Below are 11,427 nucleotides of genomic sequence, written 5' to 3'. Positions count from 1 at the left end.
CTGTTGCCCAGTTTTTATGAAAGTGTGTGTTTTTTTCTCCCACATCCGGTAAGGGTGTGAGTGAGCATGTCTCGTTACCGCCTTGGAGAGTTAAGTTCAGAAAACATGAAGGTCTTAACTCCATAATTTAACAGGGGGGACCGCAGCAATGCAATATCGCATTGTCATAACATGCGGTTGGTCTAGCAGGAGATGTGTGGCTAATCAGACATCAAACCCGAAGGGGAGTTTGATTGGAGTTATCTAATTATAAAAGTTCTTTGTTCATTTCTCGCAACATCAAAGTAATGATATCCATCTCGGGGAGCTTCGATTTAAAAGAAAACATAGATGAAAATGTGACTTAGTCGCATTAAGTGTCTTGGCCAGAAATGCATCACGCTCTGACTTCCGGTGCATTGTCTCTGCGAGTTAAGCAGAAATGCGTTTCATCTGCCTTCTCGGGAAAACAGGGCCGCTTCCAGCAGACTTTTTCCCAAGGATTCCCCTTGAAGGTCCTGGGAAATTATGGGACTGGAGTTTTATTGTCTGTTGCTGGAACCCCATAACAAAAGATTGTACAAAACGAGTAACTTTCCCCACCTCTCAACAATTTGTTAACATGTTTTTATTCATTATTGGGTTATAATTAGCAATTTTTGCATATTAATCTGCATGGAGGGAACAAAAATTTAAACCAGTCAAAAAGCTCCTTAGTCGTGGATTGTCTAAAAGTCACCAAATCGGAATTCAGTTTTACCAATGCTTAATTACAATGTCCTGAGTAACAGCTGTGCAATCAATAATCATTGCAAGTACAACATTAAAACGATACGCACAAATGTTTTCCATCTCGCTGAGGGAGCTGGATCGTATGATAGGGTCCAAAATATGGCAGGACAGTAATTAGACATGGCATCAAGCGGCATTTTATCGTTACGATCGCTTCATCAGTGTCTCCTGAGAAGCCATCCACTGATGCTTTACAACAGGTAATGTCGAAAAAATACCTGTTTCTTCTCCCTTCATTATTTGTTCAACAAACACTGGATGTGTTGAAAGGTATATTTATTGGAGTTTGACTATGAGAGTTGTTTCAGATGGTTTCGATTCTTCCGCCAAATCAGACATCTGTTCCTGGTTCTCTCTCTCAAAAAAAAGAAGCTTAACTTTTTTTTTTTTTTCTTTTGAGTGTTTATTTTGGATTATTTTTCACCAGTTTCTCCAATACTAACAAGTTGTCAGATATGTTCACTAACCAGGTACATCCGATAGGGTTATCTACAGCCGTGTTCAGAGGATGCTACCATTTATAAACACATTATTGACGGGAAACGTACCATTCGAAGGCGCTCTAAGTTGTTGAGTGTTTTTTGTTTTTTTTTGTTGCTGAAAACAGAGTGACCACAGGGACGAGGAATAAGGAGAAAACTAAATTAAATGTAAACTTAAAGAATATTTATTGCACATTAGAGAGAGTAGCTGCAACCCATACAAGAGGTCTGGAGGCCCATTTAAATCCAGTAAGTGGGCCTTCTTAGTTTACTAAGTGGGAGTGTGTCTCCCACTTAAGGCTAAGAATTCCCCTGGAAGGACTTGAAAATTAGTGGGGCAAATAAACTAGAGATACTTTATTTACTTGAATGTTTACTGGATTTACCTTTGATCCTACTCCACAAAATGGTAAGACACTTAAACCAAGGTTGTGTCGCATAATTGTTTCTGCTGCTTCATATTGTGAAGTAAAGCTCAGGATTGTAAAAGAAGCCGGTGAGACGACCTCGTCCCACAGTGACGCTGCTTCACAGAGCCATTTGGGGAGTGTCTTTCCGTACGGAGCTCGATGTGGCTCTCCAGACTTGGCTGTTTCACGGCTCTTTGGATTTGTCGCGTGTTTAGCACACAGGGATGAGTGGCCCTCTTCTTTTCTTGCCCTGAAAAACACCTTCTGCATTTTCTTGTGGCTTGAAATGTAAATGAAAATAAATTTCTCCGGAAGGTGGAAGCTGCTGCAGATGTTTCCTCCAGAAGAAATGTCAAATACAAGAACAAAAATTCACAAAACAGCGTTCATTCATTCGTCTCCTGTCATCAGATTAAGGGCATCGGCCCCTTGATACGGCCTGAATACTAAGACTTTTTAATTTACCTCCCAGCTTTAACGTTGATTCACAGTAATCTTTGATTTCTGTTTGACAAGCCTGTCTGTGAGGAACAAAGATCTATGGGACATTAATTAACCTCAAGCTGGTAACTCTTTGAGAAGCAGGCAGCAGACTTTCATTGATAGCTCAGCTAAATGCCGTTTACCTTCTACTGTAAAACATATCCTTGATGTGGAAGGTTTAAGCATGGGCCACAACTTTCTAACCTTTGCGGTCAAATTTGAGAGTGACATACTGAAAATGACAGGTAAAGTTTACCTGTAACATTCAACCAGCTAGAAGCTAAACTGTGTCAATTTTCAAGGCATGAAATTGCGTTTTCAGAAAGCCTGTATTTTGGCAGGGATAAAACTGGAAAAAACAGAAAAGTAGAATTTTTTCTGTCGGTCCAAGTGTGCCTTGATACAAAATCTCTCCAGTTTCCAGTTAAAGAACATTCCTTAATGAATGCATGTAAGTAAATTGCCCTTAAGAGGACACGAATATAGAAACGTATAGGAAATTTTATGAAAAAGAAGCACGAAAAGCAGGGGGATTTTTTTACACTGATAATTCATGGGTGACCAACATTCCAGCTCTTCGTCTGGAACTTTATTATCTGGTTGCTTTGTCTGGTGTCCTCTGGCCATGTGGTACTGAGATTTGCCCAGAACAATGTGGCTAGACTGCAGGTTTCGTCTTCTGATTATAACAGCAAATGGACTGAGAAAAGGGAGTGGTGTAAATGTTTTCTCACAAGGTGTCCCAAGCTTCCCCCGTGAGGAACTTCCCACGGAAGGTCTGCCAAAGGTACAGGAGGCTGAGGGCAGACATGGAGGCTCCTGGAATGCTGTTCCTCTGAGTTCTCCACCGACTACCTCCTCCCTGCCACCTCCCTGTCCCAATGTGCAGAGGATTCACCTTCAAAATTGCTTGAAACAATGGAAAGAGTGGACTCGTCTTTTTATCTCTGGCTGGGGAAGGGGGTGGGTCAGAACATTACAGGGTCACGTGATGGTTCCATCTCCCTACTGACCCTGGCATCTGAAGGAACATATCCTCTTGTTTGCTCATTCGAGGTGCAGTACTTCTGTTTAGGAGACCCAAGTATTAGGTATACCCCCCCCCCCACCCCCCAACAAAGACAGCTTTGCCAACCCAGAGGGTACATTTGCTGGTCTATAAAGCAACAACACTGATGCCTTGCATGCTAATACTCTCTCACACATGCCCAGTGAAAAATACCATTCTTATTATCTAGCAGAAGTTTGAATCCAAAGAAGCTCATGTGAAGTACTGAGGATGTGTTACACGGTTATGAAGTAGGGTGGTCATCCTTCCCAAGTCGGGACCCTTTGACCTTACTCCAACCTTCTGACCTTTGCATTCTATATTGCCCATTAAGCCTTCCACAACATGCTCTTTCAAGGTGACTGAAATGTTTGGGACTAGTGGATTCCTTCCCCCCCACCCCCCGACGCCTGTGACAGTGTCAGTATACACCTGCGTTTCTTTTAGCCTAAAAGAAAAACTACCTGAGAGCCAAGGAACAGGCTGTTCATTCAAAAACACCCTTAATGTCTTTTTTATATATCAATTTGAGGTGAAGGTATTTGTGATTTTATGGATGAAAACAGTCCCGTTTTTTCCAGTTGTTAAATTTTGGCTAATAGACTGAAATACAAAGCACTTTATGGTTCTAATATTTTTTTAATGCCTCTTCCTGAATAGTAGTTTCCGAAGAGTCACAATGTCAGAAGAAAAATGTTTGAAAAATACTGCAAAATTTAAAAATTATGACTATGGTAGAATAGCGTAATCTGTCATGATGTAATTTTTATTATAATATTTGTATTTATTTTATTACTAATAATAATTCATAAATCTTTGTAGTAGTTTTAGCTGACCAAAAGCAGTATGTATTGATGTAATGTAGTTTGAAATAAAAATCAGTCCAACGTGTAGGTAACATTAAAATGGGAACACTCTGTTAATGAAAAAAAGGCTTAAAAGAGATTTTCAATAAAGCTGTGTTTTGCTGAAGACATCCATAGCTAGCATTGGCAGATTTCTTGCAAGTGTGGTGACAGAAAGAGCAATGGAGACTGAGACATTTACTACATCTACATGACATATTTAGCTGAGATGTTTGTCCAAAGCGACTCAGAAGTGAGACAAGCAGCACATTGCAAACAAAAGGCTGTCAAGGAGTCGACTTGGCGTAAGAGCAGCTAGGCTGAGCTTCCAATGAATGCCCAGGTACAAATGTAAGTGCTATCAGAGTCAGAGCTGTACATCTTTCCAACTAAGCAAGAACCTAATAAAACAACTGATCAGATCAGTAGATAAAGTGCAACACTCGGGTAACATACAGCTAGTAGAGGGCTTCCTTGAACAAATGGGTCTTGAAGCATTTCTTGAAGGTGGAGAAGGGAGTCTGACGACTGGAAATGGTTCAGCAGCTCATTCCACCATCGGGGAACCATACATGAGAAATGTCTTCTCACATGGTGGAGGGATTTCAGAGTAGCACAGGTCTGCTGACTGAAGAAGGCAAGATGGGACGTAGGTCTTAAGGATTAATGGATCTCAAGACCAAGCACCAAGGCCTTGAACTTGATGCCAGTGCCTACAGGAGCCAATGAAGAGAGACATGGAGGGGTATAACATAAGAGCAATTAGGTTGACTGAATACCAGACATGCAACCACATTTTGCATTATCTGCAGTGGTCAAACAGGACAGGCTGGTAAACCTGCATGTAGAAAGTTAAGTCACAAGCTAATTTCCTGGATTTGAAGTTGAGATGCATACTGAGACAAAAAAGGCCTGATCTTCCCTGTGTTATACAGGGTAATGAGTAACAGTAACAAAACAGAAACAAGAAAATAATAACTGAGACATGAATGAAGATCTTGGTCCTTAGAATGGAGGGTTATGAAGCAATGGTGAATAATCGGGGCTGGTTAGCATGAGCAAGGCCTGCCGATCAGAACGCATCCCAGTAAGCTGTCACCTTCGTGGGCCGCCCACCCCCCGGCACCCTGCTAGGCATCGGTTAGCGTGGACTAGCAGAGCTTTGGTGATGAGCGTTCGGGCCGGTACTCACGCATGGGAATGAGCTCTTAATGAGATACTGAGTATTAACGGCATCTTAATGGCGTGCTGATAACTGTCCAATGTGCAGACCATGCACTGGTGCAGACTTCAAAGGCCTGCGTGCGTAGCGGGCCGACTCGCACGCTTCAGAGTTTCCCCGTGAAATAAACAGCCCTAATGGCCCCGGGTTCCTCTCGGCTTGGCCGGCCAATCACTGCATTGCCAAGGGGTCCATGGGGCGCTTCAAATCTCTGATTGGAAACCATCTGTTGACATGTCACCACCCCCCCCCCACAAGCATGAATGATGTTTCCTGTACTCAACATGCTTCGCCAGGCAACCAAATGAAGAGGCACTTCACTGTTTAAGGTGAAGTAAATTGTTTGACTCTGTTTGTCCAGGTTTAGATGGAAAAATTATGAGCACAATGCTTTCAGGTCTACATGGAGAAATTATTTCATGGAGATAACATCCATAGGGATGGCAATATCATAATCAGTAATGGGCCATTTACCTCTATACCAGGGTTGGCCAATCTTATCCTCAAAACGCCAGTGTGTATGTATGTTTTTGGGATAACCTCTACGTCAGCTCTTCACACCAGGTGTGAAAACTCTTCAGTAAATCAGTCCTCGAATTAGTATTCTACTGAAGTTCCAGTAAAAATCAACGCACACAACAGCCCTTTCTGATAAGATTCCCTTCTCCTGGTCTATACTGTGAATCCATTAATCTGAGCAAGTGCAAAGAACTGCCCCCCCCCCCCACCCGCCCCCAGCTTCCTAAGGCCTGATTTGGGCGGTCCTGAAGTGGCCCAGAGTGAATCTAACTCCAGCTTGATATCAGCTCCGTGGCTGGGTGATTAGAAGAGAGCAGGTCTGGTTCCTTTGATAACTCATGAACATGAAACAAGAGCACGCTGTCCAGAACACGTCAGCAAGTCAAGAGGCCCGAGGCTCACTCTCCATTTTGGGTATTATTCTGCTGGAAAGGTCCATAGTAACTGCTTTCAAAAGGTACCAATTTATTTCGGTACGTCCTTCAGCTGGCACTCGATTGAGTAAAGTTAAGTAAAAAATGTTTCCAGGCCTGGTTCTAGAGAGCAACGTGCATATTAAATCAAGGTCCAGTTTTAGGTTGGCTTTGATCAAAAGCATTTGATAGATACCAAACAGGGAAGTAAAAACGGTTCTCCATCATGCAGGGGAACAGCAGCCGGCTCTCTGGTTCAAAGCAAGGCGTCAGGCACTGGCAATCAATGGACTGGAATAATTTCGGACGCCAGCCTGGGATGGCTTTTTTGGTCACGGGAGCTGAGACCCTAGGCCAGGGGTGGCGAACCTGATCCATGGAGAGCCGCTGTGGGTGCGGGTCTTTGGGACAGCCTCTCAGTCATCCAATAACAGAAGGTCCCCAGGACTGGAGTTGAGAACCACTGCTTTACTATTGGCTGATTGAGAGGCCATCCCAAAGACCTGCACCCACAGTGGCTCTCCATGGACCAGGTTTGCCACCCTTGCCCTAGGCTGTCTTGGGGTAGTGAACAGATGGCACCCCCCCCCCCCACTACCTTGAGCTTCTACTGTGAGGCCAGGTAAGTACCGTACTTTCAAACATTTGAGGATAATCAGAAAGATCTGCTTCCGCCACATGCCATTCGATCTCATAACAATCCAAGTCTCTCCAATCATTTTTTACCCTCCTCAATAACTGTTTGGATTCGTGGGTGAGACGCGCACCCGCACATAGGACCCCCATGCAGCCCCTGACCCGGTCCCCGGCTGCCGGTTCGAGCTGTGACCCAGACTCCTCCCGTGCCTCTGGCCCTCTCTGAGCTCTGAGCTGTAGCGCTTGGTAGCTGTTCAAGCTTGGAGTCACTAGCAGCTTCTGTAATTAAAAGCACTTTCACGAACGCACGCAACGGTCTTCTCCCAGTCCCGACATGGGGGATTGCCCGTTAAAAGTCATTGAAAACCAAAGTTGTTTTTTTTCCCCTCTTTTCTATTTTTTTCCCCTTTTATTGCCTGTTTCCAGTCTGCGAGGGAGGCTGTTGCGTAAGATAGCGGACTTTTTTCATTTATTCCATCAGCAGGTGTCTTTCCAAAGCGAAAAAATACGTACATAAGAAAATAAATAAAAGACTTAAACATACAGGGTGATGGATCTGACAGCTATTGATAGGGCCGTCCGGTCATGAGGGGCAGCATGGAGTGGTAAGTGAATTGCTGATCTGAAGACATGTCCCAGGAGGGTTACAGCTCTGCGTGATTCATTGCTCTCTGCTGGATGAAATCGTTAGCTTTTATTAGACAGATATGTTTTTTTTTTAATGTTAGTTTTATGAGAATTTGTTTTAGGTTTTCATGTCTAAATCCTGTTTAAAGAATGAAATAAAACTCAGAAACCGCCCTGACATTTAGCCTGTCCAATCTTCTCTTCCAGGAACATTGCCATGCTTTTGAACAGTGGAGATTCCTCACTGTTTGTTCATTACCGGAGTATTCCATCGGAGTTTTCCAGAAGAGCTGGCCTGCTGACGACTTATCATCTCACCGTGTCACTGGTACATGCAGTCATGTGACTGTTACTTCACTAAATGCGATATACATTTGCCGCTAATTTGTCATCTGATATGATAGCAAAACTACTTCGTTGTTTAGGCAGTTAGAAAGAAAACACTCTGAGACCGAATGATAATGATTCTCAGTGCCAATCCTTCCTTCTGCACTGTAGAATCTACCTTCACAAGATTCCATCCATCGATCTTCTGGTCAGGGTGGCAGGGTACCCAGGGTTACACCCTGGATGGGATGCTATCTGCAGGTCTTTGGACTACAAGAGCAAAAGCCATGAAACTTCATGATACTGTTTAGGAAAAAGTTTGTCTTGACCCCACATTAAACTACTAAATTATCTCACATAACAGTTACTTTAACAACTTCCTCAGTCCCTTTGATGTTTTCTTGGGAAGCTGTATTAATAACTCTTTGATAATAAGTGCTTGGCTGAGATATCCCATCTTCATAGTTTTTGTCTTTTTTTTGTACTTTGACTGGTTAAAGTGGGGGCCCAGGTTGGGCGAATGGGGGTGGGGGTGTGGAATACAGACAGAAGCTGCTTTTTAATGTGGGGGGTCAACGGCTTCATGAGGCCGCCCACCATGGTTCTGGCGTCATCGTCCGCGAGGCCTGGCTCTGTGTGTGCGGCTTGCTCACATGTGGCCTGGCGGATGATGACTCCCGGTCCTCGACTGCCCCCGGAGGGTGAATCTGACCAGGACTGGATGGGGCAGCCTTACCATCTGAGGGGAGCTCAGGGCCCAGGCTAGATGGGCCTGCTAATTGGGCTCACGTGTATTAAGAAAATTGGGATGGCGAACGATATCCGCTGGCGGCACGCCATGCCACACATGGAGCCGCTCATCCTGCCAAGCCATCCGCGGGTCAGACGTGGCTCTCCCCCCCCCACCCCCCCGAGAGCGAAAATAACGCTAACGGCTCACGCATGCTCCGATGTTTATGAGGAAGCCTCTTGCATGTGGAGAGACAGGATGAAGAAGGTTCCAGAATAGATAAAAGTCAATGGGCAACACATAAAACATACTGTGGAAAGCTTGTAAACAACCCTCCCCTCACCCCCACCTCAGGCCAGACCCCTCCATCACTTTCTGCCTCTCCCCTCAGCAGCTTCTGTCACGTTTGCCCCAAACACATCGCATGCAATAGTAAAATTATTTACGGTAGTGCAATAAAAAGTGCAGTTGTTACAAGGGCGTTTGCGAGACACAACACTTCCAATTATCGCCATGGTATTACATGATGAGACCATGTAATGTTTATCGCTAGAAATGCTAACTAAATTAACTAAATTAACGGAAAGCATGATGAAACCAGGGGAAGTATGCACTCAAAACCATGGGAACACCACCAATAAAATTAGCATGTGGAGCTGATTTTGTAAAGCTTTATAAAAGCTACAATAAAAGCATAATTTAGCAATAATGATGAGAATGCATGGTGTGACCACATCCGAGCGGCTGACGCAGGGTCAACACGCATGCCGCATCAACGTAGCATCATTTACAGTAAGAAGAAGGGGGGGGGGGGGGGATTGTGTTCTCATGGGGAAAAACACCTCTGTGGCTCTCCAGATTGGTTCTTATCCCTGAAAACACCTTCGAGGGTTGACCTAGTGGTACGTTTTTCACATAAACCTCTGTGCTAGTGCCCTACGCTGTATACTGACTTGACTGTTGTCAAGACCACAGATAAGTAACTTTGTGTTTGTTTTTTCCAGAACAAACCTAAATGATCTCAGAGTAGCTCATCGACAAATATTTTGATCATTGTGTGGAAAATAAGGACCGGGACAGTCTTCACAAAGTGTCACAGCAGAAAGTGGCTACCTGTTCACTCCCAACTGTATCCGGACCCTACAGAGACTTCTGCTCTGCTACAGAAGATGTGGACTCAATAATACCATTAGGGGAGACGGTGCAAGGAGGATTTTCTGTTTACACTTGTAGCACATTCACACTTGACCTTACCTTGTGAAAATCACCTTGGGAGAGCTACATGACACAAAGATAACCGGGAATGATGGAGAACTATATCATCACATATAATTCCATGGATTTCCATATGTTCATGTAGTCTACAAGCCTACTCCAGACACATGCTTACCTAACAAGCTTCAGACAAGCCATGTCCATGAATCAAAAAACTTGCTAAAGACAAAACAGTCATGACCTATTGGTCATGACTAGCGCAGACTTTTCTTAGACGAGTTACAGAACCAGAAAAATCACAAAAATGCTGGAATTATTTTCTGCTCCTTCTGCAGAATACGGTTGATTATTTCTCGCTTAGGCTGGCAGCGCTGCTCGGCTGGGGATACAAATGATCCCAGGTGCAGTTCGATTCCGAAAAATGCTCTGAAGGAGCTCCGACAATAAGACATCCATCAGCACAGAAATACGTTAAACAAAAACAAATTTAACCCTAACTGCTGCCTGCCAAGTTTTTCATGTATGTGCCAGATTTTGTGGCCTGTGAAGGGATCACAGAAATATTCTAAAATATTGGGCTTCTCTTGGGCACGAATCTATTTGGACAGAAACTTTGGAATTTGATCCCTTCAGCCATTCGTTAATCTAGACTTAAACTGTCAGGACCCACTGATACCCACCACAACACATGAGGAAAGTATCAATGTGAAGACCTTAAACTACATGACAGTTTGGAAGAAGTCCCTTATCCCTCTCTGACAGAAAGAACCACCTTGGCATTATGAACACGACACTGTGTTTCAACCAGACTTTTTTGCAAAATGAAGACATTTCTCCTGACTTAACCTAGGACGGCAATATTTGCAAACAGTTACCTGGAAAGAATCGGTACTCAGGACATAAGGTTAGGGTTAGGGTTAAGGTTGAGACTCTTTGGGTCATGAGGATGGTACCACAAAGCAGAATAGTGTGAGCATCCGGGGCACAGATTCTACATCCTGAGCACTTGAAAGGAAGTCATGCAGAAGAAACTAGAACCAGAACCACAGGAAAACAGAACACGTAGTCAACGAAAACATTTTCCTTGAATATTGAAGGCTGACAATGGCATGTCTTCAATTAAGTGTAGTTGCATTCTTCATCTATAACTCATTTTGTTGGACTGGCATTCCAGTTACGGCATACCATACTGAGAGCAAGCGGGAGGCATGGCAACGGCTTGGCTTTGGGTGATCTCCATGGTGCGTTTCCAGAGTGACTGATCAGCAGCCCCCACACCCACAGGCTCCCCTGTTCCCCATCGGCTAACTTAGTCAGTAGAGATTAAAAGGGGTCATCTGGGAGTGCTGGAAGAGACATGGGAGAAGTGTTTAGGAAGGCTGGTTACTAAGCTCCAGGGTTGATTGTTTTTCTTTTGGTCACTGTGTTTATTTCAGTTTAAGGTCTTACTAGTTAGCGTTCGCAGTGTTTTGGTTTGGCTCTGCTAAAGGGGCCTCGTCCCCATTTTGCACTGTCTGTAATCGAGTCCTTGTGTTTGGTTAACCTGCTGTCCCGCACCTCCAACAACCCCCGGAGGCGGCCCTCTGCCCCTCAACCTGCAGCATTACCCTGTGCCTGGTGCATGCTGGGACAGATTCCAGATTCACTGTGTCCTGGATATGTGGTTCTTGAAATGGGATGGATGAGTGAACTTCCCGAC

General features: G+C 44.2%; 1 long non-coding RNA gene across 1 annotated transcript in view; it reads right to left on the bottom strand.

Moving 5' to 3' along the window:
• Positions 1 to 3,697: 3,697 nt before the first annotated feature.
• Positions 3,698 to 11,427, bottom strand: part of LOC111848859 (uncharacterized) — a 29,926-nt gene continuing 22,196 nt past the window's right edge. Inside the window, exon 4 of the long non-coding RNA XR_002839407.2 lies at positions 3,698 to 4,752. This is a non-coding gene — a long non-coding RNA (uncharacterized lncRNA). The remainder of the gene's footprint in view (positions 4,753 to 11,427) is intronic.

Source organism: Paramormyrops kingsleyae, chromosome 9 (genome assembly GCF_048594095.1).
Source record: "Paramormyrops kingsleyae isolate MSU_618 chromosome 9, PKINGS_0.4, whole genome shotgun sequence".
NCBI lineage: Eukaryota > Metazoa > Chordata > Actinopteri > Osteoglossiformes > Mormyridae > Paramormyrops > Paramormyrops kingsleyae.
The sequence above is the reverse complement of the archived record's forward strand: the minus strand, read 5'-3'. Positions and strand labels throughout refer to the sequence as shown.